Consider the following 27,371-nt stretch of genomic DNA (forward strand, 5'->3'; position numbering starts at 1 on the left):
GCAATGAGGTGACTCAGAACTGTTTCTGGTTATTTAGTAGTTTTTCTGGAGAATGAACTAAAATGCAGACATTGTTAAGCCACCATCTTGGCCTGGAAGCCATTTTTTGAAGTTTTATCATCACAGTGATGTGGCAACTTAGGTTCTTCTTGGTTGTTTTCTGAATGAGCACAAATGGTTTCAAAACACATACTTGGCTTTCTTGATTCCCCTTAAAAACAAGTTTTTCAAAATATTTATTCTCTAAAATAGGCCTCTTCAGCTTTCCTAAACAGGATTTTGATGTGTTTATTATTTACATCACTGGGCATCTTTTACTCAGGCAGCAGAGATTTCTCATTCTCATTCTAATGTTCTCAAGGACCATCCTCCAATTTGCCAGTATTTTTGACATGACAGAGTTCTAAGACCAAGGAAAGGCAACAATCTTGCATGTAACCTTCAGGAAATGTTCTGAGTGGTTAAATGAGACAAGCACAATTTCTTGAGATCTAAATATCCCTGCTAGCTCTGGAATCAGGAACAGGAACTAGATGTTGCTATCTTCAGAACCATCCCACACTTGAGATGTGGGGTTATAGGGCTATGTAGAAATGTTGCAAGGTCTTTCCTCATTTGTTACCTTTTTGATTCAGCCTTCAATGTGGTTGCTATAAACTGTGACTATTTGTTATGACAGATATGATTTTGACCATTTATGCTTTTTATTCATTGCTTCTGAGAACAGAAGATCCATTGGAGCTTCCTAATCTGATGTTTTTGTTGATATTATGAGCTGCACAATTTCAAGTGAGAATATCACTCATATTAAATCATTGTTTCTAAGACTGTGGATTTTAAGGCCTCTGCATCTTGACATTATTTGTCTTCCTTTTATTATGATATCTAGAATCCATTGCAAGGGATTCTGATTTAATTGTCCTTGGTTTTAAAATTGACATTCAGAATTTAAAAGATCTCAAGATTATTTGAATAAGCATTGAAATTTGAAAAACACTTCCATAAAGAAGTGGAGACCAAAACAGGACCTTGCAATTTACAGTGTGAGGTACATATGCCTTTTGTATCACACGTCTTAAGAGCTTGCTAGAAAGACAATTTCAAAGGTTCCTCCACAAACCTACTAAATCAGGAACTGAATTTTTACAAGATTGCAGAGATTCATGTGATTGTTGAAGTATGACCAGCATTGGTTCTCAAGTGTCTTCAGCTTCCCACACCTATGCAGAAAAGTGAGGATACTGCCACTGTCTCTTTCTGTTCATGTCCAAAAGCATCTCTGCTTAGAAGAGAAAATACAGATGGTTGCCAAGAAAAATTAACATTTTGTAGTGAACTTTTGCTGTCCCAAACTGTTTCCCTTCTTTTGGATGTTGAACCAAAATGAAAGAGTCTTAGGTTGAGATACTGAATAATACAACCACCAATAGTGTAATAAACAAGAATTCCCCCATATCTTAATTCTTCACATCCTCAACCTTATTTCTGAGAAGTATGTATTTTCAGTTATTTTAAGGCTTCTTTATATTTTTCAGTTTTCAATAATATTTTTGTTTTTAATTTTATCTTTCCAATTTTATACTCATCTTTACATACCTCCACATATGAAATGATGAGTATTCTCATTTACACATTATACTTGCACAACTCCTCGCCAGAAACTTATCCCAAAATAATTATATCATGAATCTTGTTAAATGCAATTAGTGTTCATATTATTTTTGAATAGATATAAAACTTTTATTGTTGTTTTGTAGTTTTATTAATTAAAAAATTATTCTGGAATCAGCTGTTGTTTTAAGTTGTCCTTTTCTTCACTTTCATTGCATCTAATCATCCCTAATATGCAAAATAATTGTAAAATTACTCTCAATCCTTTAATTTCAAGTTATAATCTATTATATATAAATTTTTCACGTGAAAATCCCCTTTTGGCAGCCCTCTCTATTGTTACTTCACTGCTGAGTTTTGTGGGCCTGCTGGGACCTACATTCTAGTGCACAATATTTATCATGTTTTTGCATATTCTTTAGTTCTTTGAATTGGTTGCCCTAATTGAACGGTTCATGGTCACACCATTTTTACACTTCTTTTTTTGTAGTAACTTTTTTGCAGTAACTTTCTCATTATTTAGTTTTATATAGGTGGAGAATTGGTTATGACCCTAGATGCCTGCCTTTTCTTATTTGATCCTCACTCATTTGGGTAATTTCATTATCTTAGAAAGACAGAAAACTAACAGACTCATTTTCCTCTTAGAGTTTTATAAGCTTTCTCTCATGAAGTGTTGAGGCTGATATCTTTCAGGAGCTTTCCCTAGCTCCCGCCTGGGGTCTTCCTCGCAGCGAGACGGGGGAACTCGGTAGCCGACCGGGTCCCGGGGGCTCGAAGGTGTGGAGGGCGCGCGAGACGAAGAATGAGTCACGGGAAGTGATGGGGCTGGCAAGGCGTCGTGCACCAGAACGTTTATTAGGGGAAGTACAGAGGTTTATATAGTGGTGAGGTGGAAATAGGGGGGGACAGGGGAGGCGCGCTGCGTGATTGGTGAGGAGGCTAAGGGTGGCAGCGAGGGATTGGGTGTGCTAAGAGCAGAAAGGTCCAATGGAATGGCTTGAATATGTTGCTAGGCAGAGACCTAGAGGAATGGGGCCGAAATTACATCCGGCAATTCCTCCCTTTTTTATTTTAAAGGAGGGATAAGGTTAGAGGAGAAGCGGAGAAATGAGGGCACGCTGCTAGGCTGAGCAACCAGAGGGCTAGGTGGGTAGCAGGCTCCCTTGGAGTCTACGCGAAGGGCAGTACGAACCCATACTCGTGGACCTCCCCCGGGGACCGTCGCCAGCTGGACGATTAGGCCCCAGGGTGGGCAACACTGGCTAACCAGACCTGAGCTCGGCGGCACTCCTCCAGGCAGGCGGTACCCCTCATTAGCTGTAGGGTAGCAAGAGCGAGTAGTTGGGTTTTTTGCCGGTCGGCGGAAACACGCCGGGCTAAACACACAATAAGTAGGATGAGTAACATTAGAAGAAGGAGTAGAATACTATAGAAAATTAGGTTTGAAGGTTGAAAGAGTGAGGAGAATGTTGCTGCTAACTCGGAGAGAAGGGTGATTGAGAGTACAGGATGAATGGTGAAATTGGGGAAAGAAGGGGCTATCGGGAGTGAGAAATAGAACACCAGGGGGGTTTTGGATGGCGGCCCAGAGCTCCACGGCTTGCCCTGTGGAGGCAAGGGAGAGCATGGCAACAAGAATTTGAGGGTGGGGGAGACTTGGGGGAGAGTAGGATGGGCTCTCGCGTAGAGGCAGAGAAGCTGTTAATTCGGTGTCTTCCGGCGCCTTTTGCGGTGGTTTTCCGTCCAGGGACATCCGAGCAGCTTGGTGTGTCAGATTCCTCATTCTGCGACGGAATCACCTGCTCGGCCGTTGCGGCGGGTTTGATGTTTTTTCCGGGGGTTGAGGCTGGTTATGGTGCATTTCCTGTAAAGAGATAAGCAAACTCACGTTCTTGGGCAAGGAGGGAGGGTTGGCCCTCTCAGGTGTTATTAAGTAGGTTATTGCGGTTGGCCCTCCCAGGTGTTGTTAAGTAGGTTATGCTAGCGGACTAGCGGACCTGGGTGAGCCTGTGCAAGGGTCCCTAGTGTTTGTGCAGGGGGGAATTGGAGGGGGTTGCGTAGTGATGCTAGCCCCTGCTGCTGTAAGAATGTCTCGGCCCCATAGGATTTGATTGATTGTGGTTAGGAAGAGGGGTTGAAAGGTACCCGAATGTCCTTCATCGTCCTCCCATTTTAAGGGAAGGGTGGAGCGCAAGGAGGGGGCGGAGCCTGTGGCTCTGATGATAGAGGGCCCCTCCTTTACCTCCCATCGAGTCATTAAGTGCGCTGAAAGGCATGATATTTCTGCACCAGAGTCGAGGGTGCCCGTATACCAGCACTTATCTATTTTAAGCGTGCGCGTAGGTTTGTTGGGGGTTATAGGGACTGTCCACATTATGGCTTGGGGGCTGGCTTGACCTGAGCCTGTGCCTCTTGGGAGTGGGGCTGAGGCAGGCCCCTCCTGAAGTTTAAAGGCTGCTGTATGACTGGCGAGCGGCAGTCTCGGGCCCAGTGATAGCCCTTTTTGCAGCGAGGGCAGGGCGTGGGAGGCTTGCGCTGGGGCCTGCTAGGGGGGAGGTTAACTGTTGGACAATCCCTTGCAAAGTGGCTGGTTTTGCCGCACTTGAAACAGCCTGAGGTGAGAGACATGGCGGTGGCGAGGGCTTGCACCAGAGAGGAGGCACTAGCATCAATGTTAGTACATGCTAGGACCCAGTCGTGCACCCCCTTTTCTTTTATTGGGATGAGCGCTTGCTTACAAGCAGGGTTTGCTCCCTCAAAAATGAGCTCTATGGCAAGTGCCATTCGAGCTTGATTGTCAGCTACTGTTCGCTCGCAGGTGTCAGTGACCGTGAGACAAAGGAGGTGAAATCTTCCTCCCGGCCTTGAGTGAGTTTAGCAAACTTTTCTGGCTTAGCAGCTGAACATGTGCGGAAGGCTCGTAGAGCTACTTCCCTTAACTGGAGCCAGAAGCCCGGTGGGGCTTGTGCGCAGTGCGCAGGAAGGGTGAAGGGGCGTGTCCCGGTGAAGGCTTCAGCCGGGAGGTCAATGCCGGAGGCATGGTTAGTGATAACTTGTTTTTCTGCCTCTGAATGAAAATGGGCTCGCCAGTCAATAGATTGACCGGGGGTGAGAATGGCTCGTGCTAACGAGATCCAGTCAACAGGGGTACATAATTGTTGGGACAGCTCTTCTAGGAGATGGGTAGCATAAGGGCTGTTAAGGCCATCCTCTTTGACCACCTTGCGAAGGCGTTTAACTTCGTCGGCATTAAAGGGGTACCAAGGGAGAGGGCGTTGAGGAGTGGGTTGGATATCCATTGGGAAGCACGAGATTGGCTGCTGAAGGGCGGACAACGCAGTTGTGAAGGGGTTGGTATGAGCAAGGGGTTTGGGGTGATTGTCCCAGGCAAAATCGTGGGAGGGATGCCAGGGGTTAGCGGCCTCCACGGCTCGCTGAAAGAGCGGCCAAGGGGGCGTGTTTGTGGGTGGTGTGCCATTACAAGATGGCGGATGGGGCGGGGCACTGGGATCATAAGATGGCAGACAGGGCGGGGCAGCGATGCAAAATGGCGGTGGGGGAGGGTCACCAGTGAAGGCGGGGAAGGGCACCTCCTGTTAACGGTTGTCGAAGAAGAAGGAAGTGGCGCGCAAGATGGCAGGAGGGCGGGGTAAAGACACTTCCTGTTTTTCTCCGAAGAAAAAGGAGGAACTTCGCCATCTTGTCCCCCCTTGTTTGAACAAGAAGGAGGAAGTTCGCCATCTTGACCAGCCTTGATATCGTTTAGCTTAGGGGGACTGAGCTCAAGCGCGTTGTTTAGCCGCTCGAATAAGGACACTGTGTCTGAATCGGAGTTATTAGGAGAGTCCTCTGTTTCATTTGGGGGTTGCGCAGACATGGCTTCCCGCTAGGTGCTGCCAGAGGGGGGCCGCGAGCCTTGAAGGCAGGAACGAATAGTTATGAGCGTCCAGGAGGGCTGCTAGTGAGTGGACCTGAGGCGCTTGGTGCACTGTGAGGCGGTTCCCCATGATAAGGGAGGAAAGTAAGTAGGGCAATGCACGCAATTACACACAGAAAAAATATGGCGAGTAAAATCCTTTGTAATAAAGTCCAATCTTTTGGGGCTACTTCCGCTAAGCCTATAGCGAACACAAGGGCTAGGGAGGAAATTAGTAAGATCCAGTAGATCATGGGAACCTATGGGCTCGTAGGCTGGAGGTTCGGGGGCCTTCATCAGAGGCCGGGGGGGTTTATACGGGGTCCCTTGCCATTAGGGACGGGGGCCCTTACCTGTTGAGCGACGGCGAACGGGGCTGATGAGGAGACGAGTAGTGCCGGTCCCTGTTCGGGCGCCAACTGCAGGAGATTTCCCTAGCTCCCGCCTGGGGTCTTCCTCGCAGCGAGACGGGGGAACTCGGTAGCCGACCGGGTCCCAGGGGCTCGAAGGTGTGGAGGGCGCACGAGACAAAAGACGACTCGCGGGTACTGGCGGAGCTGGCAAGGCGTCGCGCGCCATAACGTTTATTAGGGGAAGTACAGAGGTTTATATAGTGGTGAGGCGGAAATGGGGGGGCCAGGGGAGGCGTGCTGCATGATTGGTGAGGAGGCTAAGGGTGGCAGCGAGGGATTGGGTGTGCTAAGAGCAGAAAGGTCCAATGGAATGGCTTGAATATGTTGCTAGGCAGAGAGCTAGAGGAACGGGGCCGAAATTACATCCGGCAATATCTGTTTACATTTATTATCTGTTTACATTTGTCATCTGTGTTTCTTTTCATGTAAACTTTGAATCTTCTGAACATGCCAATATTTCTGAAATAGGGCAATACTGAAGCTGTCTCCATTTTCACAATCTTCTCCTACATCTTCATTATGATACTAGTCAAGATTTTGTAACCTTTTCTCATGGGTCTGATTTAGTATATTTTCTTCACAGCAGGGTTCAGACCAGGATACAGTACCTCTTCAGGAGGGCAGTGTTTTGGGTCTGTGGTGGTTCTTGAAGAATTGGATGAAAATCTTTATAAATATATGATGTAGTTGCTTAAATTAGGGTCATAAGTCTATGTCTTTTGTAGTCTCACCCCTGTAGGGATCCACAGTATAGAGACTATTTATTAGGGAGACAGATGAGTAGTGATGTGGCAGGAGAATTGGAATTGTCATGAAACATTTTCAGTCTCAAAACCACCCATGACCTCAAGCAGTTACTGAATTTAGGCCATAAGTGCTTTACTACTATGCCAGTTTACCCACAGAGAGATTTTTATTCCTTGCTTTACCTGAAATGGTGGCCTTAGTGGTCATGTGGTGAGATTGGAGCCATGTTTGTTCCAAGGCAGTTTGTGTGTACCTGATCTCAGTAGCACATGAATAACCTAACTTGTTCTGTGGGGATGGCCATAGGCTCTGCTGCCTTGTTCACACAGTCACCTAATCCTGGAACTCCTTATGACAACAATATCCTGCATGGCCTTCTTTTAGATACACACCTAGGTTTTAGAGGTTTGAATACTGAAGCCTAACTTTGTTACCTATTAAGAGCCTGTCAAAACCTCTGTGTTTCCACCAAAGTACACACCACTAGTAATACATTTTTCTTAACTCTCTTGACCCAAATGTACTCCAAATGGGCAGGTATCAATTCTGTTTATCTCAACATTGTATATCACAGTGTGGCATGTGAAAAGTCTCTGAAACTCTATTGGAAGAATGGCAGATATTTTGATTTAGGAATTTGTTCTTTATTAATGCCCATGTTTTGGGATTAATGTTGAGGGAAACCATTTGTAAGTATTTGAGGAACTCTGAAGAAGTCATTCCCACTCGAGAAATGCCAGCAATTACTTAGGCAGTGTCTGAGAGCTTCCTAAAGTAGTTTCATTGGTGATTAAACAAAATCCATCTGTGTTCACTGTCACAAACAACTGGGGAACACCTGAACTGGTATAGCCAAGGATGGGACAAAAAAAAGAGAATTGTTTGATCCCAACTGTTTGAATTTGTTAGGATTTGAGACTATTTTCAGGTTAAAAATCTTTTAGGACATAATTTAAGCCATAGCAATGACAGTAAATTTTCATAAATAAACAATTATACAAGCATATTTTTGTCTCATGCTCTTTGGGGACCCATTAAATGAGCTAAAAGATTTTCTATTTTATTAAAATTATTTCCAGCTTCATATCTAAAATGATGAAGAATATTTGTTTGATTCCTTAAACTATGACTTCTATTTGATTATCCCTTGTTGGCTATTTTAATAAACTGTTCAGATTTTTCAACATTGTAGAATTTATCAGGATAATATTGACATTTTCTGAATTCATCCCATGAGGATTTTAATCTTGTTAGAATTATTCTTTCAAGGAATATATCATTGACTTGAAGACCTTTGATACTATTTCAAGCTTTTGAAAAATTATGAATTTTCCTTTTCCTCTTTAAGGATTGTTCTGTTGCCTATGATTGGGATATTTTAATCAGGATTCACACATTTTCACATAATTCTGTTCAAACTGAATTCAATGTTTTCCAATTTGATACAATATGTTAGACTTAAACTTCATACTTCTCATAAAGAGGGTCTGACTGATCACTCCCTGAACTCAGAAAAAATTATTTGTCTAAACTTAAATAATAATACATTGTTACTATTATAAATAAATGTGTTAATTGAATATCTTTATTGAGCTTCAAAACACTCTACATCAACTATTTATTTTACCATTCAGAATAAGAAGTTGGTTAAAATACCACCTACATTTTTCACATGAAGAAATTAGTTTTCCTTGGCACAAATTGGTCATATTTAGTGATGCTTGAATTTATCCTGGGGCTCTACAAGCATGAGTTGCATTAAGTCACAGGGATCATTATATTCAGTCCTGGCCTTCAGATACTCTCAGTCTTAAAGTTCTTTTGCCTTTTAGTAGCATGCCTATTTCTGGTGTATCTTAGCATTAAGTGTCTACCACCCCCTTTAACAACTGCCAATTGTTGAGACCCCCTAAGTGACATGTTGATGGTTTCCAAGTTGTAATGGCCCTCAGAAACAATTTTTACTGCAGAGATAAGCCCTTATAGATTGAAGTTTCTGGTTCCCAGGAGGAAACTCTTTTACTATGTTACATTGGAATTATTCCCCTGTATATGAGGCTGTGACACCAGGCTATCTGTGGCATTTCTCAAAAATTTCAGGCAATCCCTTTAGGTCTTTCGGGTCAATTCCATTCCCCAGGCTTAGTAAATACTCTTTTACACCATTGCCATGTCTATGAACCTCCACAATCTTACCTTTCCACTCAAATTCAGCAGCTCATTTGAAATCTATTTGGGAAACAAAATAGGTACTTTTAAGGTAGGTATTTTGAGCCATTAAATTTGAAAATATTCTTCTGCTGGCATTTCTCCATAGAAGCTGAGACACCATCCTTTATCCCAGTTCACTTCTTTATTTCTAACTTTGTGTTTGATTCCCATTCCTTGCTAAAGTATCATGAATTGTATATCGTTATTTATAAATAATATTTTATCTTAGAATCTACTCCATCTAAAATCTGATCCAGGTTCTTTGAATTTCAACATGGTCTAAAATCTTCCATTCTGAAACTTGATGAGCCATTAAAACACTTTTGAATTTTTATTTACAGCTGCTGACCTCTCATGTATTTTTCAGTGCAAGTTGAGAACAGAGTCCACACATCAGATTCTCTCCTCATCCCACCCTTCTCACCCTCTCCAATCTGAGTCTTTATTCCCTTTAATTCACGGACATCAGTCTTGATGACAGTAATATTTTCATCAATATAGCAGTCTCATGAGATTTTTTCAGCCATCAGCTTATTTCATCCTCAGCAAAATTTGAGTAATTCCTACTTATGAAATCTTCTTTTTTCTCCAGACAATTTCGACTGTTCTCACAGGTTAGATTCCCAAAACCTAATATGTAGGATATTTATTTGGAAGTGCTCTTGGGATAAATGTGGTGGAAAAGAGAGGAGAGAAAGAAATCCTGAGCAGTGGGAAAATTGAATCTGCAAAGCAACTTTATTACTGACATGGCCCAGTATATGCATACTAAACTGAACTAGAATGGCCATGACTACATACCCTGGTCTCCATTAATCACCCTGGGAATGTGTGACCTTATAGCATGTGGTTTTCTGCAGGTGAGGCAATCCTCAAATATCCAAACAAATAAATGACATTGTCATACTGTTGATAACATTCAGAATCTGAGCAAGAAATTTTTCACATAAGAAGGATCTTGGACCATTTACATGTCCATCCAGTTCATCTCTTGTCTCACTTGGATCTGTCTTTATCCAGGGAGGTGTTCCCCCAGGCATCTCTTCCCAAAGGATTCTGCAACAGGAAGTACATTTACAGATAATGCTAGCATGGCTTCAGGTGTTCTTGGGGCCAATCAGTATCCTTCTATCTTGTGCATTCTAGATTTCCCTCACCACCATATGGCACCTCTTTCAGTCTCAGATCTTACCCTTGATGGGTCAGATCTTTTTGTCACAATGTCTTGCTCAGGCAGGTTTGTTAAATTTTCCATTTATTAATGAAGTTTGACAGGAGAATATAGAGAGGTACCTAAGTAAATCATGTAGGTGCCAAACATATTCTTTCCTCATGTAATATAATAGCATACCTTCTTCCCCCGATCAAATTGATCACTTGCCAAGATAGGGATCCCTATTCTTGCCTGTCAGGCCCTGACATTAAACAGCAAAAAGTACCTAGGTGTGACTAAAGCAAAGAGATCAATGGCAGCATTCTTGACCTTATGTCTTTCAAATAAATATTAGAATCAGTTTATCAGTGTTGTCAGTGTATTTGGTGTGAATTTTGGACAGAATTTAATCATTAATTTGGCACATAACATATTAATATATTGAGCCATATGCTTCATGTTTGTAGAACTATATAAATTTTATTGTTCCTTTTTCAAATTGGAGAACAATAATGAATTGCCTCTTTGCCAGTTTTATACTGTTGTGTTCCTCAGGAACAAAACCTAGCAGACATCACCAAATGCCTTCGCAGCTGACAGAGAAACCCTGAACATCATCAGCCCTTTCTTGAGTCAAGAGATCTCTCTCTGGATGCCTTAGTTTGGTCATTTTATGGCCTTGAAAAATAGTCTTGTAAATTAATAAATTATCTTTATAAAATCCAAACCACTTCTGGTATATTGCATTTTTTTTTCTTTTTTTTTTATTAATTAAAAAAAGAATTAACAAAACAATTAGAAATCATTCCAATCTACATGTACAATCAGTAATTCTTAATAACATCACATAGTTGCATATTCATCATTTCTTAGTACATTTGCATCGATTTTTAGAAAAGAAATAAAAAGACAACAGAATAAGAATTAAAACAATAATAGAAAGAAAAAAACAAAAAAAACAAAAACAAAAAACCTATACCTCACATGCAGCTTCATTCAGTGTTTTAACATAATTGCATTACAATTGGGTAGTATTGTGCTGTCCATTTCTGAGTTTTTATATCCAGTCCCGTTGTACAGTCTGTATTCCTTCATCTCCAATTATCCCTTCTCTTTTTTTTTTTTAATTAACGGAAAAAAAGAAATTAACCCAACATTTAGAGATCATACCATTCTACACATGCAATCATTAATTCTTAACATCATCACATAGATGCATGATCATCATTTCTTAGTACATTTGCATTGGTTTAGAAGAACTAGCAACATAACCGAAAAAGATATAGAATGTTAATATAGAGAAAAAAATAAAAGTAATAATAGTAAAATCAAAACAAAACAAAACAAAACAAAAAAAAACCTATAGCTCAGATGCAGCTTCACTCAGTGTTTTAACATGATTACTTTACAATTAGGTATTATTGTGCTGTCCATTTTTGAGTTTTTGTATCTAGTCCTGTTGCACAGTCTGTATCCCTTCAGCTTCAATTACCCATTGTCTTACCCTGTTTCTAACTCCTGCTGAACTCTGTTACCAATGACATATTTCAAGTTTATTCTCGAATGTCCGTTCACATCAGTGGGACCATACAGTATTTGTCCTTTAGTTTTTGGCTGGATTCACTCAGCATAATATTCTCTAGGTCCATCCATGTTATTACATGCTTCATAAGTTTATCTTGTCTTAAAGCTGCATAATATTCCATCGTATGTATATACCACAGTTTGTTTAGCCACTCTTCTGTTGATGGAGATTTTGGCTGTTTCCATCTCTTTGCAATTGTAAATAATGCTGCTATAAACATTGGTGTGCAAATGTCCGTTTGTGTCTTTGCCCTTAAGTCCTTTGAGTAGATACCTAGCAATGGTATTGCTGGGTCGTATGGCAATTCTATATTCAGCTTTTTGAGGAACCCGCCAAACTGCCTTCCACAGTGGTTGCACCCTTTGACATTCCCACCAACAGTGGATAAGTGTGCCTCTTTCTCCGCATCCTCTCCAGCACTTGTCATTTTCTGTTTTGTTGATAATGGCCATTCTGGTGGGTGTGAGATGATATCTCATTGTGGTTTTGATTTGCATTTCTCTAATGGCCAGGGACATTGAGCATCTCTTCATGTGCCTCTTGGCCATCCGTATTTCCTCTTCTGAGAGGTGTCTGTTCAAGTCTTTTTCCCATTTTGTAATTGGGTTGGCTGTCTTTTTGTTGTTGAGATGAACAATCTCTTTATAAATTCTGGATACTAGACCTTTATCTGATATATCATTTCCAAATATTGTCTCCCATTGTGAAGACTGTCTTTCTACTTTCTTTTTTTTTTCCACTTTTTTTTTATTAATTAAAAAAAGAATTAACAAAACAATTAGAAATCATTCCAATCTACATGTACAATCAGTAATTCTTAATAACATCACATAGTTGCATATTCATCATTTCTTAGTACATTTGCATCGATTTAGAAAAAGAAATAAAAAGACAACAGAATAAGAATTAAAACAATAATAGAAAGAAAAAAACAAAAAAAACAAAAACAAAAAACCTATACCTCACATGCAGCTTCATTCAGTGTTTTAACATAATTGCATTACAATTGGGTAGTATTGTGCTGTCCATTTCTGAGTTTTTATATCCAGTCCCGTTGTACAGTCTGTATCCCTTCATCTCCAATTATCCCTTCTCTTTTTTTCCGTTAATTAAAAAAAAAAAAGAAATTAACCCAACATTTAGAGATCATACCATTCTACACATGCAATCATTAATTCTTAACATCATCACATAGATGCATGATCATCATTTCTTAGTACATTTGCATTGGTTTAGAAGAACTAGCAACATAACCGAAAAAGATATAGAATGTTAATATAGAGAAAAAAATAAAAGTAATAATAGTAAAATCAAAACAAAACAAAACAAAACAAAAACCTATAGCTCAGATGCAGCTTCATTCAGTGTTTTAACATGATTACTTTACAATTAGGTATTATTGTGCTGTCCATTTTTGAGTTTTTGTATCTAGTCCTGTTGCACAGTCTGTATCCCTTCAGCTTCAATTACCCATTGTCTTACCCTGTTTCTAACTCCTGCTGAACTCTGTTACCAATGACATATTTCAAGTTTATTTTCGAATGTCCGTTCACATCAGTGGGACCATACAGTATTTGTCCTTTAGTTTTTGGCTGGATTCACTCAGCATAATATTCTCTAGGTCCATCCATGTTATTACATGGTTCATAAGTTTATCTTGTCTTAAGGCTGCATAATATTCCATCGTATGTATATACCACAGTTTGTTTAGCCACTCTTCTGTTGATGGAGATTTTGGCTGTTTCCATCTCTTTGCAATTGTAAATAATGCTGCTATAAACATTGGTGTGCAAATGTCCGTTTGTGTCTTTGCCCTTAAGTCCTTTGAGTAGATACCTAGCAATGGTATTGCTGGGTCGTATGGCAGTTCTATATTCAGCTTTTTGAGGAACCGCCAAACTGCCTTCCACAGTGGTTGCACCCTTTGACATTCCCACCAACAGTGGATAAGTGTGCCTATTTCTCCGCATCCTCTCCAGCACTTGTCATTTTCTGTTTTGTTGATAATGGCCATTCTGGTGGGTGTGAGATGATATCTCATTGTGGTTTTGATTTGCATTTCTCTAATGGCCAGGGACATTGAGCATCTCTTCATGTGCCTCTTGGCCATCCGTATTTCCTCTTCTGAGAGGTGTCTGTTCAAGTCTTTTTCCCATTTTGTAATTGGGTTGGCTGTCTTTTTGTTGTTGAGATGAACAATCTCTTTATAAATTCTGGATACTAGACCTTTATCTGATATATCATTTCCAAATATTGTCTCCCATTGTGAAGGCTGTCTTTCTACTTTCTTGATGAAGTTCTTTGATGCACAAAAGTGTTTAATTTTGAGGAGTTCCCATTTATTTATTTCCTTCTTCAGTGCTCTTGCTTTAGGTTTAAGGTCCATAAAACCGCCTCCAGTTGTAAGATCCATAAGATATCTCCCAACATTTTCCTCTAACTGTTTTATGGTCTTAGACCTAATGTTTAGATCTTTGATCCATTTTGAGTTAACTTTTGTATAGGGTGTGAGAGATGGGTCTTCTTTCATTCTTTTGCATATGGATATCCAGTTCTCTAGGCACCATTTATTGAAGAGACTGCTCTGTCCCAGGTGAGTTGGCTTGACTGCCTTATCAAAGATCAAATGTCCATAGATGAGAGGGTCTATATCTGAGCACTCTATTCGATTCCATTGGTCAATATATCTATCTTTATGCCAACACCATGCTGTTTTGACCACTGTGGCTTCATAATATGCCTTAAAGTCAGGCAGCGCGAGACCTCCAGCTTCGTTTTTTTTCCTCAAGATGTTTTTAGCAATTCGGGGCACCCTGCCCTTCCAGATAAATTTGCTTATTGGTTTTTCTATTTCTGAAAAATAAGTTGTTGGGATTTTGATTGGTATTGCATTGAATCTGTAAATCAATTTAGGTAGGATTGACATCTTAACTATATTTAGTCTTCCAATCCATGAACACGGTATGCCCTTCCATCTATTTAGGTCTTCTGTGATTTCTTTTAGCAGTTTTTTGTAGTTTTCTTTATATAGGTTTTTTGTCTCTTTAGTTAAATTTATTCCTAGGTATTTTATTCTTTTAGTTGCAATTGTAAATGGGATTCGTTTCTTGATTTCCCCCTCAGCTTGTTCATTACTAGTGTATAGAAATGCTACAGATTTTTGAATGTTGATCTTGTAACCTGCTACTTTGCTGTACTCATTTATTAGCTCTAGTAGTTTTGTTGTGGATTTTTCCAGGTTTTCGACGTATAGTATCATATTGTCTGCAAACAGTGATAGTTTTACTTCTTCCTTTCCAATTTTGATGCCTTGTATTTCTTTTTCTTGTCTAATTGCTCTGGCTAGAACCTCCAACACAATGTTGACTAATAGTGGTGATAGTGGACATCCTTGTCTTGTTCCTGATCTTAGGGGGAAAGTTTTCAATTTTTCCCCATTGAGGATGATATTAGCTGTGGGTTTTTCATATATTCCCTCTGTCATTTTAAGGAAGTTCCCTTGTATTCCTTTCTTTTGAAGTGTTTTCAACAGGAAAGGATGTTGAATCTTGTCGAATGCCTTCTCTGCATCAATTGAGATGATCATGTGATTTTTCTGCTTTGATTTGTTGATATGGTGTATTACATTAATTGATTTTCTTATGTTGAACCATCCTTGCATACCTGGGATGAATCCTACTTGGTCATGATGTATAATTCTTTTAATGTATTGTTGGATACGATTTGCTAGAATTTTATTGAGGATTTTTGCATCTGTATTCATTAGAGAGATTGGTCTGTAGTTTTCTTTTTTTGTAATATCTTTGCCTGGTTTTGGTATGAGGGTGATGTTGGCTTCATAGAATGAATTAGGTAGTTTTCCCTCCACTTCGATTTTTTTGAAGAGTTTGAAGAGAATTGGTACTAATTCTTTCTGGAACGTTTGGTAGAATTCACATGTGAAGCCATCTGGTCCTGGACTTTTCTTTTTAGGAAGCTTTTGAATGACTAATTCAATTTATTTACTTGTGATTGGTTTGTTGAGGTCATCTATGTCTTCTTGAGTCAAAGTTGGTTGTTCATGTCTTTCCAGGAACCCGTCCATTTCCTCTAAATTGTTGTATTTATTAGCGTAAAGTTGTTCATAGTATCCTGTTATTACCTCCTTTATTTCTGTGAGGTCAGTAGTTATGTTTCCTCTTCCATTTCTGATCTTATTTATTTGCATCCTCTCTCTTCTTCTTTTTGTCAATCTTGCTAAGGGCCCATCAATCTTATTGATTTTCTCATAGAACCAACTTCTGGCCTTATTGATTTTCTCTATTGTTTTCATGTTTTCAATTTCATTTATTTGTGCTCTAATCTTTGTTATTTCTTTCCTTTTGCTTGCTTTGGGGTTAGCTTGCTGTTCTTTCTCCAGTTCTTCCAAATGGATAGTTAATTCCTGAATTTTTGCCTTTTCTTCTTTTCTGATATAGGCATTTAGAGCAATAAATTTCCCTCTTAGCACTGCCTTTGCTGCGTCCATAAGTTTTGATATGTTGTGTTTTCATTTTCATTCGCCTCGAGGTATTTGCTAATTTCTCTTGCAATTTCTTCTTTGACCCAGTCGTTGTTTAGGAGTGTGTTGTTGAGCCTCCACGTATTTGCGAATTTTCTGGCACTCTGCCTATTATTGATTTCCAACTTCATTCCTTTATGGTCCGAGAAAGTGTTGTGTAAGATTTCAATCTTTTTAAATTTGTTAAGACTTGCTTTGTGACCCAGCATATGGTCTATCTTTGAGAATGATCCATGAGCACTTGAGAAAAAGGTGTATCCTGCTGTTGTGGGATGTAATGTCCTATAAATGTCTATTAAGTCTAGTTCATTTATAGTAATATTCAGATTCTCTATTTCTTTGTTGATCCTCTGTCTAGATGTTCTGTCCCTTGATGAGAGTGGTGAGTTGAAGTCTCCAACTATTATGGTATATGAGTCTATTTCCCTTTTCAGTGTTTGCAGTATATTCCTCACGTATTTTGGGGCATTCTGATTCAGTGCGTAAATATTTATGATTGTTATGTCTTCTTGTTTAATTGTTCCTTTTATTAGTATATAGTGTCCTTCTTTGTCTCTTTTAACTGTTTTACATTTGAAGTCTAATTTGTTGGATATCAGTATAGCCACTCCTGCTCTTTTCTGGTTGTCATTTGCATGAAATATCTTTTCCAACCTTTCACTTTCAACCTACGTTTATCTTTGGGTCTAAGATGTGTTTCCTGTAGACAGCATATAGAAGGATCCTGTTTTTTAATCCATTCTGCCAATCAGTATATTGCATTTTAACACAATTAGCAAACTAAGACAGATATTGGTACAAGAGATGTAGACAGCAGTGGTTTGCAAATGCCAAATATCTTTGAATGGCTTTTTAAATGGGTAAGAGAAGATTCTGAAAGACTTGTGAGGACCTTTCTAGTGAAGGCTTACATTGTTTAAAGAGAATGTTGGCAGAAATGTGGACTCTAAAGATTCTTCCAATAGGTCTTAGACAGAAATGGTATATGTGTTATTCCAAACTGGAAGAAAGGTGATCCTTGCTTTAAAGTGGCAGAGAATTTAATCAAACTGAGTCCTGGTTATGAATGGAAGGAAAGATTTAAAAGCCACAAGCTAGGATACACAAATGTGGACATTGTGGCCTAGTTTCTTCTTGCAGGTTATAGTGAAATGTGACAGGAAAGAGATAAACCAAGATCTGAACTCTTGTGTACAAAGAAACTAGAAATTGATGGTGTGGAAAAGTCATTGATTCCATAAAGGGAAACCCAAGATAATAGTGCCTCATGTGAGGATTTAAACAAACATGGAACTTGTAAGCTACTACAGAAAAAGCAAGCATTGGAGATGGAATTATCCAGGGAGGATTTGTGGAAAGTCCTATCAACTGATAGGTATGATCCCAGTATTCTGCCTAGAAAATCAACAAGAGTTGACTGTTGATCAACAAGAGTTGTCTTTCCCTAACCAGTCTGCACTAAAAGGAATAGAAAAAAAACAGATTGAAGGAAAAATAACTTCAAAGGCAGAACCATGGAAGCTAAGGTCTAAAACCAAGAAAACTCAGGCCAGGAAAGCAGGCCTCCATGCATTTGGAGAGTGTAAGCTTGCCTTGAAAGCAGAGGGCAGGTTTTCTGCCTCAGTGTTCAGGAAGAGTTTTGGTGACTGAGCCTCAGAGAGGGTGGAGCTCATTCCTTGTGGTTGGGGAGACCCTTGCTGCTCCTCTATTTTTCTGAGGAGTTTTAGAGTGTACCCCAGAGATGGCAGAGAACCCAGGTGCTATACCAATGCTTGTTGAGGGTAGAAACAAGAAAATGGTGCTCTATCCAGTGCTCCCCAAGGTTGTACCCTTCACCTAAGTGTTTGAAGAGGGCAGTGTTTCTAATGTCTGAAAGGGCGGGACTGCTGCTTTCTATAGCCATGAGGATAAATGGCTCTCAGATTTTGAAGTCTAATGTAGTTTGCCCTGTAGTTTTTGTAAACTGCTTGAGCCACTGAACTTTGCTTTCCCCAATTGAAATGATAATGTGGACCATTTGACTGTGCCTTTTGTAAATGTTGGTAACAGATAACTTGTTCTGAGGTTTCAGCTCCAGACACAGGGAAGAATTTTGCCTTGGGACAGATTCTGCCTATTATTGAATTTGATGAGGTATTTTATGGGTTCTGACTTTGTATTCCATTTGTATTGTTAGGAAAATGCTTTAAGGCTTTGTGATACTGTAATGGAATGAATGTGTTTTATGTATGGAAAACCTATTTGTTCTCCTTGGGGTCCAGAGGGTAGGATTTGTTGCTTTGACATTGTTGTGTACCCCCCAAAAAACCATGTTCTTTAATCCTGATTCATGATTTTTGGGTGGAATCACTTTTTATGTAATTTTACTGAGATGTATTCACACAGCATACAATCTATTCAGAGTACACAATTGAAGGCTCACAGTATCATCATATAATGCATCACTACATTCATTTTTTAAAATCATCACATAGTTGTGTATTCATCACCATGATTAGTTTTAGATTATCTGCATCACTTCAGAAAAAGAAATGAAAAGAAAAAATCATAAATTCCATACCCTTACCCTCCCCTCCTCATTTAGTACTACAATTGCAATCTACTCGAATTTTTTACCCCTCATCCCACCCATTATGTAATTATTTATGTCCTTAACTTTTACTCATCTGTAGGGTGGATTATTTTTTATTAAGGTATATCCATGGAGATTTAAGTCACCCAATTGTGGGTGGGACCTTTAATTAGGTTGTTTCCATGGAGATGTGGCTCCATACAATCAAGCTGGGCCACCTATTGGAGTCTTTTAAGAGGGAACCAATTTAGAAAATGCTTCAGAGCCAACACAGAGAGAAACACTTGTGCAGAAAGAAAATACCACCTGGGAAGCTCTCTGAAATCCAGAATCCATTTGAAAGGGGTATCAAGGTGAGAAAGCTAGCAGACATAATCATGTGCCTTCCCAGATGAAAGGGAAACCTCACACCTCTGGAATGGCAGGCAAAAATTCTGCCACTGAGCCACCATAGCACTACTCTAGACTGGCTTTTAAAAACAATTTACAATACCAAATTTTGGCTAAAATGGAAAGCAACTGAAACTCTCATACATCACTGGTGAAAATGCAAAATTGTACAGAAACTTGGGATAAGTCTGATAGTTGAAAAACTAGACATACCTATATCATATATATATCATATGACCCAAATTTCCACACCTAGCCATTTATCTTAAAGAAATGAAAACCTATGTTAACAAACATATCTGTGTACAAATGTTTATAGCAGCCTTATGCATAATTGCCCCAAATTGGGAAATAATCTAAGAATCCTTCAACTTGTGAATGGTTAAACTGTGGTACATTCATGCAATGAAACATTACTCAGCAACATTATACATACAGCAAGTATGGATCTCAAATACATAATGCTAAGTGAAAGATGTCACATTCAAAATGCCTCATTCTGTATGATTTCATATACATGACATTTGCCTGCCCATGCAAAAAAGAAGAATATATTTTTATTTGAGTATATATTTTTAGCAAAAATATGTACCTTATATAGACTACATTTTCACATCCTTAGAGAGTGGTGGTTGATTACAAGCCCTTTTATAGATGAAGTAGAGCCCTTCTACCTGTAGATTCTCCAGAATACTTACACAGCATGTAAAAATCACTAAAGAGTAGGTTCTCTGGGAAAAGATATATAGGTTGGTTTTGGACTTTAGGAGGAATTAAAGGATATCTGTATGATTTATGTAATTTGATGGTAATGATGGTGTTAAAGAAGGCATGTGTTGATTATATGTATCTCTCATCTGAATTAATGAGAGTATGTTTTGAATTATAGATTGATCACACTGTCAACTTCATTAAAGGAGAATCCTCCATGAAAATGTTACCTTTTCTAGACTGATAAAGAACCTCTGAGTGTGCAATTTGATGAAAGCAAGAGAATTTAATCAAACTGAGTCCTGGTTTTGTAAATCAATAAGTATTGATTTACTTGCATTTTTGGCCTGTTTGGCCTCTGTTTTATAAGGAAGAGAATTTTAACCAAAAAGGGCAGTCCTTATTTACTTTCTAATTATGGAATTTGACTGCAGGCATTTAGGCCCAGGCTATTTGAGGTCAAGTTAGCTATTAGTGGACAAACACTTTCTCTAGATTCAAAATTCATTAGTACTTTTCTCAGGGAAACTTGCCTAAAATCATTCAAGGAATAAATTCATGAATATAGACTAGTAGGAAGCACAGACAAATGAACTAATACATGAATAATGACAAATTTTATGAGTTACCTGAAGGAAAAGAACTCAGTGTTTAAACCTGGCTCAACATCTTAGTCATCTCTGTGTGGAATAGGGACAAGGCAGGACATGAGAAATGTTTTTCTCAGTAAATATATATTGATGTGAGAAAGTGTAGGTTATGTTTGACAGTAAATATCAGGTGAGCCAAAGTTTATGTTTGGGTTGTGGATTCAATTTTATGAAAGTTCTCACATTGGAGGAGAACCTGGGCATGGGACATAACTGTGAGAACAAACTATATGAAAAGGAGATTTTCACAACAAGGTGCATCATCTGATTATTGAAATGAGAGGTGGCATTCAGATAATGGTGTAAGCCTTAAGGAATTTGAACTGGGAAGCAAGCAGGAAAAATTTAAACTCTGGCTGTGTCTTTTTCTAGCCATGTACTTTTCTAAGATTACAAGCCTTAAAAATGTTTCTGGTTTTCTAAGGTTTCTGAACCTCTTTTCATTTAATTTGTTAAATAGGTAAATCTGCCTTAATTAATATGTTAATTTAAAGATTAAATAAATGTAATTCTCCAAAGGCATTTAATACAATGTTGTTTATGTGATTTCAGGAACAAATACATAAGTTAACCTGACTGTTTTCAGAAAATATCATTTGTCCATGAAATAATTATATAATTATTAATGATGTTAAAAATTTAAAACATTGAAGATCTTCCACATCTATAAATTATGAAATGAAAGATGTTACAACTGAAAACTATTAATATAAGAAGTCAACTGCCATTTTACTAATTTCAAAGTGAGGTATGGGTTTTATTCCAAATCCTTAATTCTATTTCATTTGAGCCTCCTGAACCTATCAGGATTGTGAGATGTCATGACACATGTGCATATGCTACTTTTTTGATGCAAGGGATTTTCAGGACTATATTTGTAATACAGCAGCCATACATTGATCCTTCAAAGTGGAACAAGTCCTTGATAATAAATTGCATTGTTTCTTGGTTATCTAAAAGCAGAAGGATGAGATCATAAGTAAGTATTAAAAGAGTGATATTATTAGACATTTAATGTGGAAGAACCAGGAAAATTTCAGGCATATATCCTCAGAAGGACAGCTACAAGGCAAAGCAGGACTGGAGTGAGAGTTGAGAGGATGGGGGTGGATATTTCAGAAGCCAGAAATATTGATAGCTGAGAAAATCCACAGTGATTTCTCTGTATGTGGAGACCAAATGTTTTGAGTCAGGAAGGAAATGGAAAATCTCTGAAAACCATGGGCTGATGAAGACATAAAACTCAATGATTTTCATCTTATCTGTACAAAGAAGTTATTCTCTTAGAGCATATTACATGTTCCTGTTTATTAGATTGGGGTTATTCCCAGGTGGAGGATTAGGAGTCATGAGAGTTGTGTCTGAAAGTCAAGGATAAGTCCAGAATCTAATAGCTTCTTTCTACATTCTCAGTTTTGCTTACCTGGTGCTTATCTTGTTGTGAGTGTAAACCCAGAGGAAGACAATTCTCAGCTGAGCTGTTGACCATGCAGCCACTGGTGAGTAAGGAATACTTCTTTTTACTGAAATTACCATGTGTTTTCAGCAGATGGGCATAAATATTTGTGCTAGTTTGAAAGGATTCATATGCCCTAGAAAAGCCATGCTTAAATCCTAATCAATCTTTTAGGAGCAATGGTTTCTTCTAATCCCTGTTCAGCACTATATGTTGGAAACTTGATTAGGTTACCTTCATGGAGATGTGGTTAATCACTTGTAAATATTATACTTGGTTAGATGGAGACATGTTTCCACCAATTCTATATAGATCTTGATTAGTTTAGTAGAATCTTTTAAAAGAAGAAGAATTTGGGGGAATGCTTCAGAATGACATATGCGCATGAAGCAGAAAGTCCACCAGCCAGTGACCTTTGGAGATGAAGAAGAAAAATGCCTCCCAGGGAGCTTCATGAAGCAAGAGGCCTAGAGAGAAAGCTATCAGACACCACGTTTGCCATGTGCCCCACCAACTGAGAGGGAAATGCTGAATGTCATCACATTCTTGAACCAAGGTATCTTTCCCTGGATGCCTTAAATTGGACATTTCCATAGACTTGTTTTAATTTAGACAATTACACAGTCATAGAACTGTAAACTAGCAGTTTATTAAATTATCCTTTTAAAAAGCTGTTCCATTTCTGGGATATTGTATTCTGGCAGCTAACAAACAAGAACAATATTCTAACCTCACCTAGAAGCTATTTAGGGATCTGAGCTAAAGTTGTATTTATACTGGCCTCTGGGATGGTGATTATTCAAGTTTGCTGTTTAAATTTCCAACCTGTAGCACTGAATAAGGATTAGAAGAGATTGTTGTTCTCACAACATTGATTAGGATTAAAACATGGCTTTTGCTTTTCTAGGGCACATAAATCCCTTCAAACTGGCACATTCCACCCTCTGGACCCTAAAAAAGACATGTTTTCTCCATATACAAAATGCATTCATTCCATTACAATGTCAGAGAAACTTAAACCATTTCAGTAACATTACAAATAACAGTACAAGGTTAAAACCAGTAAAAGTCTCATAGAAGTCAGCTACAGGTATGGACAGTTGTAAGACAAAATTTTCTTCTGGGTCTGGACCTGTGAAACTCAAACAAGTTATTTTCTGCCAACATACAAAGGAGGAAAAGTCATAGGATATATGTACCCATTTTCATAGGGAGGAAGGAACACATGGGTCACAGGACCCAAGCAGGCTCAAAAAGCTGTAGGGGAAATTCCATTAGATTTCAAAACTGAGAGTCATTTATCTTTGAGGCTTTAGAAAGCAGCAGTCCCACCCTTTTTGCAGGCCTATCCTTGCCTCTCTGAATTCAACCTTGGGAGAAACTGGAGAGGCCACCATTTACTCAGCTCTACCCCCTCTAGGCATCAGGGCCACACCCAGCCTCCCTGCAAGCTTTAGGGTACACTCTCAACTTCTCCATGTCGTGGCATCCCTATTCTCCCCAATCCCCAAAGAGTGTGCTGCACCCTCTCCAAGGCCTAAGGCATCACCACTCTTCACTGCAATGAGGGGAAAGGCCCATCCTCTTCCTTTGGGGCAAACTCACCCTCTACACACACTTGGATGTCTACTCTCCTAGCCTGAGGTGTCTTGACTTCAGACCTCAGCCTCCATGATTCTACCTTTGAAGTTATTTTTCCTCCAATTTTTTTCCCTTCTCTATCCCTCTCTGTTCTGACTGCCAGTCGTTCTTTTTACACAGCTCCTGCAACAATTTCATTGGCTTTCTATAAAATAGTCTCATATCATGTCCATCAGACATAAGGAGTTTCCTAACATCTGTCTTGGATAACTTCATGTCCAATTCTGGCTTTCTCTGAAATGGCTGTCAGTTTCCACATTTGGTTAAATCTTCATGTGGGGCACTGTTCTCTGGAGTCTCCCTTTCCAGAAGGTCAGAATTTTCCAGAAAATCAACATCTGGTTTCTGGGTACCCAAGAATTCAGGTTTCAGCTTATCCCTTTCCTGTTGCATACTGCTCTAGGCTATGAGGAGAAACTAGGTTGCACTTTCCACATTTAATTTGGAAATCTCTTCTACTAAATTACCAAGTTTATGGGTTTTAAAATCTGCCTTCCATCCAATTCCACAGGTCAATTATGCCATATTATCTGCCATTTTAAAACAAGGATTACCTTCTTTGCAGTTTGCAATAACACATATCTCATTTCTGTCTAAAGCATTCTAGGCCTTCTCTATCAAGCTGCTCACACTCTTCCAGAATCTCCTTATCCATTTTAAAAGCCACTCCAACATGTTTGGTATTTGTAAATTGCAGCATCCCACTTCTCTGATACCAAAATCTGTTCTGGTTTGTTAGCTGACAGGATGGAAAATACCAGAATCAAAAGAATGGCTTTTAACAAGGGTATTTAATAAGTTGCTAGTTTACAGTTTTAAGGCTGTGAAATTGTCCAGTTAAAATATGTCTATGGAAATGTCCATTCTCAGACATCCAGAAAAGATATCTTGGTTCAAGAAAGCTGATGACATTCAGCAGTTCTCCCTCAGGTTGAAGGGCATATGGCAAACATGGTGTTATCTGCTGGCCCTCTTTCCAGGCCTCTTGCTTCATGAAGCTCCCTGGGAGGCATTTTCCTCTTTCATTTCCAAAGGTTGCTGGCTGATAGACTCTGTTGTTCTCTCATCCTTCTGTCATGGTTCTGTACCTCTCTTCTTGTTCTCAAGTGGGACTATGTCTGAAATGTCTCCTCTTATATAGGATTCCAGCAAACTAGTCAAGACCCAGGTAGAATGGGTGGAGACACATCTCCATCTAATCAAGTTTAGTACCCATAATTGATGTCATGTCTCTGTAATGAGAATCTAATCATATTTCCAACCTATAATGATGAACAGGGATTGAAGAAACCATTGCTCTCACAAGATTGATTAGGATTTAAACATGGATTTTCTAGGGTACATCAGTCCTCTCAAATTGGCACAATGATTATTCATCAATAAGTAATCTTTCCAGCACAAGTTTGTTGCAGACTTCATTAAGACTCTGTATTCACTGAAGAACTGAGAGGTTTGTTCTCATTCAGCCTATGTCCTCTTTAGAAAAATAATGTACTCATTGATCCTGTTAATGCCTGCAAATGGCTTAGATGTACCGTGAGCTTAGTTGAGTAATAGCAGATATTTATAGTTTGTAGGCAGGATGGTGCTCAGCAAGTGAGTTCATCAGTACAGGGTTATAGTTGCTAAGGTGGAGGGTTTTGCATTGTTGAGAGAAACAAATGTGAGGATTAGTTAATAGAAGGAAAAGAGGAATCATTTACTTTCCTCAAATCATAACTTCTTAAAATTTTAATATTTTATATTTGTACATTTTTAAAACTTTCCAAATGGATACCTAAAATTTTCCCTTTCTTTTGTTCTCATTGCTCTATTTCCTTTATTTTAAGGAATTTACTCAAATTTTGTAAATAGAAGTAATGAAAAGAAGTGTTGTTTCTTTAATGTTAGCTTACATTCAGGAGTATAGGAAGTAGGGTAAAATTCATGGCCCTGGGAAATTTTGTGATGAATTGAAGAGACCAGAATGGCTTGAGGGCCTCCTTTTATTCTTAAACATAAAGAGGAGGGGAAGATAACAAAGAGAGGATGAGCATGGGTTTTGAAGATCCCAAGGAAAATTGAGTTTGAATGATCTTATATCACTGGAATGGGGTGCTGGGCTCATCCTTCACTATAAGAGTTTCAGGAGTCTGTGAAGTGAGCCACTGATCCATACTTGTATTTTATGATAAATACCTGAAGTTATGGAAAATTTAATGAGGCAGCATACACGGTTCCAACTTATCCATGATACCTATTTAGTTCTGTAGAATGTTATATTTAGTTTCAAAGTTTGTTGCCATTCTATTGAATAATATACCTGTATATTAAGTTCGGATGCAACATACTTTAAACATAAGCTCATTAGATCTTTCAAAATTTCAAACTATTTGTGAATGATGTCATAGATGAGAGAAAACAGGTCATCTGGGGCAATAATCTAACTATAGTTATAAAAGTGGCAACACATGGGTATTCATTGTCCCATGATGAGTCTGTATATTTACTTGAAATAGGTAGAAAATCTTTTTTTGTTATAAATGCTGAAGTGCAAATTATACCTCACCATCTGCAAGTCATAATGACTAGTTTATTGAGAAATGTCAAGATTATATTAGACCATGTGTTTTTTGAGATTTTTAAAAATAATTGAGTCAAATAATCAGTGTGTCTATGTATGTGTTCATACGTGTGAAGGACAAATTGTTCAGTATTGAGAATCATCTGACTTGAAACTCAAATGCAGTTTGAGCTTTCTGCAACAGTTATCAGTTCCTCAGTGCTATGCTTCCAAACATTGTGATTTGAATATTAGCAGATGGCCCTTTCTGAACACTTGTATCTCTGATGTTTTTAGGAGTTAGTGAAATTGAAAGATGTAGTTATAGAATTTACTCAGGCAGAGTGGGTCATGCTGGATTCATCCCAGAGAAGGCTGTTCAGAGATGTGATGCTGGAGAATGTCAGTCATTTCCTTTCAGTGGGTGAGTATCAAACTTATGTAACTAATCCTCTTAAGAAGTGTTTAGAACAACTTGTTTATATTGTTTTAGATTTTACTTCATATTCATATCTTATGTTATTTCATAACATGAACAACTAAGATTTTTGTCTCTTTATTTACTACTTACGTCTAGTTTTTCCCCTGACTAAAATATAATCTTTGTGAACACAAATTCCATGTATTTCTTTTACACTCAACACAATGTTGGGAATACAATGGGTATTTTCTATAAGGATAGATAAGGAGATTAAATATGCCCTAAACCTGGAGCTTCTGGAAAGTAGGCCCCCAGAGAATAGTGCTTAATGTGAGGGTTTAATTAAGTATGAGACAAGTCAGAAATTCTGTTCTACTCAAGATTGGAGGTGCAGTTATCCATGAAAGATTTGTGGAATTTTGTTCTGTCTGATGGTTTGGATCTCTGTGTGAAACATTCACAACTGAGAAGTTGTTTGCAAAATTTGCCTGAGCAACCACTGGTAGTCTTGATGAAAAGGGACAGATTGTAGGAAAAATCACTTCAAGGACAGAACCATTGAAGCTGAGATCTGGACCAAAGACATCTCAGGCAAGAAGGTGGACCCACCAATATATGTAGAATGGGTGTGTCTTTTTCACAGCTTGGAGTGTGTTGGCCTCCCACCCCATGTTGAATACAATCTCACCCATTAAGATGGTGGAATCAGAACCCATTGGGAATGTAGAATTTCTCTCTGCCACCTCACTGTTCTGAGAGGGTTGTGATTATTCAGGGCTTTCTGAGTCGACCACAACTGAAAGTTCTGA

At 38.8% G+C, this 27,371-nt stretch overlaps 1 long non-coding RNA gene across 1 annotated transcript in view; it reads left to right on the forward strand.

The window, feature by feature from the left end:
• The window catches only part of LOC143673309 (uncharacterized), a 60,884-nt gene extending 34,336 nt beyond the window's left edge, over positions 1-26,548 (forward strand). Inside the window, exons 2-3 of the long non-coding RNA XR_013170315.1 lie at positions 21,916-22,001; positions 26,439-26,548. This is a non-coding gene — a long non-coding RNA (uncharacterized LOC143673309). The remainder of the gene's footprint in view (positions 1-21,915; positions 22,002-26,438) is intronic.
• The last annotated feature ends 823 nt before the right edge of the window (positions 26,549-27,371 follow it).

Source organism: Tamandua tetradactyla, unplaced genomic scaffold, assembly GCF_023851605.1.
Source record: "Tamandua tetradactyla isolate mTamTet1 unplaced genomic scaffold, mTamTet1.pri scaffold_96_ctg1, whole genome shotgun sequence".
NCBI classification, from domain to species: domain Eukaryota; kingdom Metazoa; phylum Chordata; class Mammalia; order Pilosa; family Myrmecophagidae; genus Tamandua; species Tamandua tetradactyla.